Source organism: Telopea speciosissima, chromosome 10 (genome assembly GCF_018873765.1).
Source record: "Telopea speciosissima isolate NSW1024214 ecotype Mountain lineage chromosome 10, Tspe_v1, whole genome shotgun sequence".
NCBI lineage: Eukaryota > Viridiplantae > Streptophyta > Magnoliopsida > Proteales > Proteaceae > Telopea > Telopea speciosissima.
Window position 1 is genome coordinate 32,619,495 of NC_057925.1, and position 9,611 is coordinate 32,629,105.

Below are 9,611 nucleotides of genomic sequence, written 5' to 3' on the forward strand. Positions count from 1 at the left end.
ACAAACTTCCCCTCATCAAGTAGATCTTGGACTGCATGCTTCATTTGGTAGCACTTATCGATCGAATGCCCATTCTATTGATGGTACTCACAAAAGAGGTTGGGCTTATACCATTTTGGTAATGGATTCGGAAAGTTAGCGGGCTGAATCTTGTTCAGGAGTCCTTTCTGGATCAACTTCTTAAGGACTAGACTCAATGGCATGCCTACATCTATGAACCGTCTTCTCTGCTGGTTTGCACCTGCCCTTGGGGCACTGTTCTCAATCAAAAGTGGGGCCTCTATGGTTGGTGCCACCTCATTCACCTTAGTGTTCTTATTTGGAAAGGTCTTATAACTAGCCCCAGTTCATTAGTTGTTCAACATCACGCCTTGCTTAGGATTCCCTTGAATCAATTCAGGAGGGTTCAAGGCATCTTCAACTTGTTGGCCCGCTTCAAACAAGGCCTCAAAAGTGGTCAAGGGTTGAGCAAACAAATGAGTCTTGTACGACATTTGGAGATTCTTAATGAGCATTTTGACTTGTTCTTTTTCTATGGACCGATCCCACATCAGTGCAACCTTGGACCTGAACCTCATCAGGTAATGTGTGAACCCTTCGTTAGCCTCTTATTTTATGGTCTCTAGATCTCGACGGGTCAGTTCCATCTCAGTGTTGTATGAGTATTGGTTTTTAAAGGCTTTCACCATGTCATCCCAAGTGCAGGTTTGAGAAGAGTCCAAGGACATGAGCCATCTCAAAGCGGGCCCAGTTAAGGACATTTGGAATGCTTGACCCATTTGCTATTCAGAAAAGTTCTTGATTCTCATTTGGCCTACGTACACCCTAAGGTGGGCTCGTAAATCACCGGTTCCGTCAAAATTTTCAGATTTCCACTTGAAACCCTCAGGTAAACGTGCTTCAAGGAAGAAACAAAGTCAATCAGAGTCGATCATCTGGTCTTCCACCCCTTTCACATTTTTTATAGCGTGTTCTTATTTCTCAACCTTTTGCTTTAGGAGTCGGGTTTCAACCAAATAAATAGTAGGTTGCAGCCCAGATGTGATAACTTCTTCTTCTAAGGCCGGATTAGGGTTTTACGAAGATCCTCCATGGAGTCGTGTATGACTCTGATCCAAGCTAGCTTGTGGCAGGCTGGAGTAGGGACACTTGTTGCCATCTTGGTCATTAGGTTTACTAAGAGTTGTATCTGGGTCTTCAATTCCTCAATATCTGTATGGACTGCTTCATCACCCATTTCTGGTTCAAGAGGGCTTGAAACATGAACTAGTCTTCTTCCAATCCTAGTCCAACTAGGAAATGTATGATATGCAATATGATGCGCAAACTAGGAAATGTATGATATGCAATATGATGCGCAAACAGGTTCATAACAAGCACGCTAATCCCAAATAAGGGTTAATAAGTGTGGGTGCTAAGTTGATCAAGTACTAAGTTGGCCCACACATCAAGCGCCGCAAATTAGCGAAGCGGGCCCAAAATGAGATCAGGGTTGATTAGGCCGGTTAAGAACAAGGTCAACAAAGTGCTGGTTTGGTTCTCAAATAATATTAAAGTTAGTGTATCGTGACCTAAGCGTTGGGCTCTAGATCCCTACATGATGCATGCTGGTTAGAGGATAATAAGACCGAAAAAGGGTTCCCTTAGCAAGGTGCTCCTATATACCTCTCATCACTCCTACGAGTAAGATGATTAAGCAGTACGACGGTGCAAGCCTCTTTAATATATCAAATGGTACGGTGCTAAGAGTTGTAGTTTCACCAAGGGTAAGCCATGTGAAAGTGTATGCAAATATGATGCAAGTTAGTGCATAAAAGTTAGCATCCAAAAGCATACAAGAAAAGAAAAACATGTAAAAATAGTACAACATATATACCAAGTACATCAAAAGTCTGACCTATTTTACACAAGTAAGAGTTTCTCCAGTGGAGTCGCCACTGTGAGGAGAATGACATGGCGGGGGATCGCCACGTGTCCTCCACCTCATCTCTCTTTAGGGAGAAAGAAAAGGGTGAATTGAATGTAGGAGTCGCCATTGTGAGAAGGGTCTAGGACCCAAGATTATAATGTATAGACTCTCATAAAATGCCCTTTTAAGGACAAATGATCTGTTGGTCTGGGTACATGTCAAGTTATGGTCCGGTGGAGGTATTAGGCACCTCAGTCCACCCAGACTTGCCATTCTTTCTATTGCAAGGCATAGGCAATGGGATGCTTTCAAGGGGGAATGCAAGGTACAAAAATCATAAAGAAATAAAGTGCAAAGGTGGGTGGGAATGACATACTCGGAGATTCGGCTGCAAGGCGAGGGTTAGTATACAAGAATATAAAAGGAAATGACGAGAAACTCAAATCGTAAATAAACCTAAGCATGATTAACACTAAGCTAAATATGGTGGTGCAATGGATATACGTACGCCAAAATAACGACTTAATACATATGCATGGTGAATCATGGAAATTGAAAGTAAAATATAGAAACATGCGTGCATGGCATGTGAAAGAATTAGTAAGAATGAACACATGGAAGAGTCTTATACTATAAGGGATGGGGATCATGTGAAAAGATGCTTGCATGCTAAGAGATGAGATACAACATAAAAGAAAATAAAGATGAAGAGAGAAAAAAGAGGTGCGATCACCATCTAGAAAAATGGGATCACACTTCCTTAGGAGATGCAAGACGGAAGTTAAGAGAAAAATGACACGTATTAAATAGGATTAAGAAGCCAAGGGGAACTTACCTAGTTAAATGAAAACAAAGGTGCGGAGGTTTCCCTTTTGTAACTCAGGAGATTTATACATAGAGCAAATATCGCCGCTTGTAGGAGGGCTTCTCTTGTCATTTTGTAAGCAGCACTCTGTTGTCCAAGCCGAATCACCGAATGGATGTCTTTGGGCTTTGAATCTTGAAGCTTCAAGTAGGTAGTGGAAGCATTCAGGAGGTGGGGGGAGGCAAAAGACTAAGGCCAAGTGAGAGGCCCAAGGCTAGAGGCTTAAAATTACTTGAGAGGGGCGAGCAAGCAAGGTGCATATGGCCATCTCTAGTTCATGTAAGGATTGTGTAACCCTCCTCAACGTAAGAGGGGTGTGTGCACTCCCTAATTCGTGTAGGGATGGTTGGGTTGATCCGGATCGTCCGAATGGGGGGTCTTTGCATCGACGGTGGGTGTAAAGTCAAGGTAAGGACCAATGGATAGGTAGCAAATATTTAGTTACCTTAGGAAGTGTTTCTTGGGGCCTAAGGGAGCCAAGATTAAGATTCAAGGTGCCAAAAATAGACTTGGTCACGAAAGGAATTGTAATCAAAACTAAACATGGCAAGTTTGGGCTCTCGAAATTGCAGAGAATCGACATTGAAATTGCTCGAGTCGACATTGAAATAGGGTAAGGTCGACATCGAGTGGTTGTTGATGCATAGTACCTGACATCAAGGATTTGTGTTTGAATGTAGATTGTCAATGTCTGAATGTTGAAGTAAGTTAGATAGTAGAAATGTACTGCTAGACAGTGAACGGTCATGGCTTGATGTCTAGGGCAGGTGGGTTCGATGTCGACTCGGGACCTTTGAATGTTGACCTAGGTTCCAGTGTCAATGGGGGTGGTCTGGACTATTTGGGCCAGGTTGGTTCCAAGTAGGTCTGGGTCAGGGCTAGCATTTCTAGGGGTTCTTGGAGGGCTTGGAGGCTCTGGTTTGGGATCTGATAAAGGGGAAAGGACGATCAGTATACGAATTTAGACAGTGCACACTGATGCTACACCACAGATACACCGGCTCTAGGCCTTGGAGGGTGCTCATCATCGTTACGGGCAACCTCCGAGGGGACATATAAAATGAGGTGTCTACACACGCTGGAGGAGAAGGGTGACACTTTCATCAGATTTTTGTAGCAAATTTTGCAGATCAAGATAGAGCTACATAAGTCTAGTTGTTGAATCAGAACCAAAGGCATCATATAAAGTGGACCAGCATTCGTGGCGGGTTTCTTTGTCCAAGAGAAGAGGGTGCTCATCATCATTACCGGCAACCTCTGAGGGGAAAGACAAAATGATGTGTCTACACACGCTGGAGGAGAAGGGTGACACTTTCATCAGATTTTTGTAGCAAATTTTGCAGATCAAGATGGAGCGACATAAGTCTAGTTGTTGAAGCAGAACCAAAGGCATCATGTGTTCGTGGCTGATTTCTACATCCAAGAGAAGAGGGTGCTCATCATTGTTATGGGCAACCTCCCGGGGGGAAAGACAAAATAAGGTGTCTACACACGCTGGAGGAGAAGGTGACACTTTCATTAGATTTTTGTAGCAAATTTTACAGATTAAGATGGAGCAACATAAGTCTAGTTGTTGAAGCAGAACCATAGATGTCACACCCCAAACCACCCCCTAGGAGGTTTAAGCGGGCGACCCAGATATCCCACGATATCTGCCAATCTCCAAGATCCAAAAGCAGTACTTACATGCCACAAACCACCAACAAGGTAGATATATAATGAAATTATATCAGAGGGCAATGGAAGATAAAAACTACCCAAAAGATAGATTATATTATATTACATTAAAATCCCAAGTACCTATATTATACCACATACATATCCATTTATGCTCAAAAGTACAATCCTGATAATTACACATCCAACAAAAGGAAGCTTATATAATCACATGGTCTTCACAGGACCGTAGAGTATGGAAGGTTAACATTTCCATCAACAACTTCATCTCCCATTTGTAAACCAGTACCTGCAAAATCACCTAAAAAGAAAGATTCCACGAGAAATGAGCTCCACTGAACCCAATGAGTGAGTAATAAATCATGCATGCAAACGCAACACAATGATCCTATATGCATGAGATTAGATTTTATTATCTAGTCCACCTAACATCACAATCTGAGTCACTAGAAAAGTAAGTATTACTACAATCCCCAATACATGTATCCCTGGTGCGGGCTTCTAAACCCTTCCCGCGATACACCCATTGAGTTGTCGGAGGAGACCAGTCGGCTCCAGCATCCCTTCCCAAGGTCAGCCCGACCAACCCCCTATGTTACCACTGTGCTACCACCAACCCTATTAACTGATGGGCAAACAGACATCACCTGTCCTAATGACCCGCTGAGCCAACCGACCGAGCAATGCCCCTTAGGACATTGGCCTCACACATTTGTGGTATCCAACACCTTAACCCCTGTTGGTAAGGGTTCATAGTACGGGTAGTGATAAACCCTAGCTACATGTTTCTATATGACATCCTATGAGTTGAGTGGTGCCGTCCGCATCCCATTCTACGAGCCACCATACTCCTCATTTTCAAGCCGGCTACGGCACCTAATTTAGCAATTTCAAGTATGAAGTGTACAGTGCTCCTGCATCCCATACTACGGCACACCATACCCTTCATTTCTAAGCCGAATACGGCATCTAGTCTAACGATTTCAATAATATGTCTTTCATCATAACATAGCATCTCAACATTTTCATTCACAGTTCCAAAATTTCAAGACAATAATTTAAAGGAAATGAAATAACACATTCATTTATAATAAGATAACATACCATAGTATTACACCTACATGAATGACATATTCCCACTCACGTTGGCTAAGATCTACTTGTTCGAAAGATTGTCGGTTCTCAAAAGCACTTTGATATGCGTTGCCGGGGAAGTTGTTATAGCCTAGGGTTAATTAAATCAAAAGCAAACATTAATAGATGTTTAAATGGATATGGAGTACAGGGGTACGCTTGGTTTAGGTTTTAAACCAAGGCCAAACTCAATTCTGGAAAGACAGCAGCAGTGGTCGATTGGGGTCCATCCAATAGACCAGCGGCAATCGATCAGTAGGGCTAGCAGCAGCAAAAATTGAAAAGGTTTTAGGGAAAAGGGCATGGCTTCACACCATAAGGTCCCAGGGTGATACTTCAAGTATTCCACATGGTTTGATCAAGTTTTAATCAAGTGATTGGACTGGTTGATCCAATCAACCCATTCCTCAAATGCAGCAACAAGGCATGGTTTCCTATTTGGTTCACATGAATGTGATCGTGTCGTTAACCGGTCAAAAATAAAACCCTAAATTAATCTAGCAAATAGCAAGTAAGGGGTCGATCTATGGGGAACTGGAAGGCTAAATTACTAAGATGATTAGATGAAAGTGATGAAAATTAAAATGCAATAAATCTGATTTTAAACTACGAACAAAAGAAACGAATCTAAGCTAACAACGATATATAAATACGGGAGAAGACTATCTTTAGGGTTCGAATCCCCAAAGGAATTGTTATTCAATTCGGTTGCATGCTTCGGTTTATTATAACCACAGGTCTAATAACACCACTGAGTGTAGGGTTCCTCCTAGGTATGGACTATCTTGATGAGTACTATCGTCCTCTACTTATAGGGCTTGGCACGCTTAGTTCGTTCAGCTATAATCCATCATCGGTACAACCACATAAGAACAGAATACCATTGCTTGAATGAAAAATAATGAATCACAGAAACAGAATTTTTCAACTAAATATATCAATTAAAATCATCCAAATAGGGATGGGGTCTCAACATCAAGCAATCAAGAATGCAAACCAGAATTTTAAATAACAAACACCATTAGTTCATCTATACCTAAAGATAGAAAGAACTTAGCCGATCATGGTGCTAAAAGACAGGGGGTAGCAATGGTGACGATGATCCATGGAGGTGTGCTTGGCAATCTCTACGAGTTGCTGCCCAAGAAGAAAACGTTGGAAGAAGGTGATGGAGATGCTTTGCTGGTTTGGTAATGGTGCTAATTTCCAGAATCCAATCCTCTCTGGCTTCGACAGATTTCAATATATATATATATATCTCCAAAGAAGGGAAACCGAGAGAGAGACCGTTACCATGGATAGCTGGGGCTCCATTCCTACGGCAACCAGAAGCTCAATGGATCCTTCAACTTGTACAAGTGCTCCGTTGAATCCATACAAGGGGGAATCTATCTTCTTCAACATCTTCGGAGTCAACTGCATTTTAGAAAGGCATCATAGTACAGGATGTTCACAGAACTCCCGTTATCTACCAGTATACGAGCTACCGAGCAATTTGCAACGATCATCTTCACCACCAAGGCATCATCGTGTGGCGATTGGATACCAGCCAGGTCTTCATCTGAAAAGGTTATCCGATGGTCGGCTTTTCTCTTCTTGCTCGCTGTCTCAGTCAGGCCTACCATCCGCGCATGATTTTTCCTTGAATTTGAAGATTCACCTCCTATCCCTGGACCTCCAAAAATGGTTGCTATCTCCCTAAAGGGTTGGTTCTCTGCATGCCGCGCCCGTGTGCCCGAACTTTCATCTCTCCGTACTAACATCTTTCCTTTGTCCTCTACCTTTTGCTCTCGGCTTTCCTGTTTGCTGCTTTCTCCTTTCTCTCTTTTCACAAATTTATTCAATCTACCTCTCTGAATCAAGGCCTCTATCTCATCCTTCAGCTGCCTACATTCTTCAGTATCTCACCCTCCATACCCCCATGGAGGGTTTAGATCTGTCCCCACCCGTCCCCATGTGGGTAGCAGATCTGAACTCGATCGGAATCCGGATCAGCTACCCACATAGGGACGGGTGGGGATAGATCAGACCCCTCCATGGGGCATGGGTCCCACACCCCCATGGAGGGTTCAGATCTGTCCCCACCCGTCCCTATGTGGGTAGCAGTTCTGAACTCGACCGTGAGGGATTAGAAAGTAGAGATATAAGAGGAAAGAGAGAGAAAAGTTTAATAGAATTAGGAAAGGTGGGACCGTGAGGGATTTGAGAGGGAGAGAGAGAGAGAGAGAGAATTGAAATAGGAGAGATAGAACCGTAATAGAACCGTAGTGGGATGAGAGAGAGAGAGAGAGAGAGAGAGAGAGAGAGAGGAGAAAATTTAATCTAAATTATAAATTTGATCAAAATTCTTTTTTTGAAAATATCTTTCCATCCTGGCCCCGGATGGACCCAATTTGAGAATTAAAGTTGCTCAAATTAATATTCCGGACAATATGAACCCAATATCGGATATCTTCTGAAAATTTCCCAATTTTCTAAAATTACGATTATGCCCTTAGGTCTTTAGTGAAACTTCTTCCCATCTCGCCCTTGATCACATGTGAGTCGATCCATGGGTAGACTGATGCCTAGATTGCATCAAATCCTTCCTTGGTTCTGGGCTCGGGCTTGCATTTCAACTCATTTTCTAGCCCATTATTCTTTTCTGGCCCAAAAAGAATAATCACATGTATGGGTTTCAAAAGTGATGCGTACTTTTAATGCAACACGTCCATCTTGCTCAAAATTCAGCCCTTTTCGTAACCATTGAAAGAAACTGGACAACTTTACGTGTAAATCTGAAGATACAATACCCGATAATCCAGAATATCATGAAATCGCATAAAATGACCTAAACCTAAAAATAACCGAAAATACCCAAGGTAGCTCCATTCTAAGCAGATAAAAATACAAAATTAAATGGAATAATTTGACACATAAATGTGCTCATCAAATACCCTCACACTTAGATTTTGCTAGTCCTCGAGCAAAAAGAAAATAAAGAAAACAAAAAAACCTAACTCACTTTTGTAGGAATCACGGTTGCACTTAGCATGTGCAACAAGCCTTTAAACCCCTAGGTTACCCCTAGTGGACGAGTTTTGTCTCGTGAGTGTTTGCAGGGAATATACACAAAATTCATGATTGCAAGTTTAAATTTTGACAATGGGTAAGAAGCACACACCAAACTCGAAACTAAGATGTTCTACTTAAGATCAAGCAGACAAAGGTACCCCCACACTTAAGCTCTTAACACCCAATATTGATTCTAGCAACAGGTACACATCCTAATTAGGGAATCTCCCCATATCTTCCAAACACCACCTTACTTAAAGAAAGACCACTCATGACGTCAAGGGCACCAAGAACTTTAGGCTTCAGAGCATTTTTTACCATACAATTGTACCAAGGCAATGACATTTCTTCCTTCTCTTTTTTTTTTTTTCACAATGAACTCGATTTGTTACTCCACTACTATTCCTCAAATGCCATGCAGGGTCACTAAACAAGACACTCGAGCTACTTGGTAGCTTTACTTCTTACATATATCCACAAGGATAGTGATGCTAGAGTTCTCTTTCAGAGGTTTCACCCCAAAGAGTGTCAATCAAGTCACCTCGCTTCCTGAGGCGGAGTGCCCTGTCTAGCTCCAAGGAATTCAACTCTTACTTTTATTTATTTATTTTTTCTTTTTCTTTTTCTCTCTTTTTTTTTTAATTTTTATGTCATGCCAAAACTAAACTTGGTCTCAGCTCCTAACCAAAAGTTCAAAGAAACACAAGACAACCAGGTGGTCTGTCCCTTCAGACAAGATGGGGCTCTTATTGTCTGAGTCAAAACCCACCTTAGGACACATACTAGCTACTGTCCTCTCAACAAGGTTTTCATTACTTCAGATTAGGGTTCCTAAGTCTCTCTCTCCCGCGTTTCACATCAAAGTAACAGAGAGACATGGAAAACTTACCAAAAGCCAAAAAATAAAAATCTGCCAATCGGTCACACTCTCCCCCCACACTTAAAGTATGCAATGTCCTCAATGCATGCAGA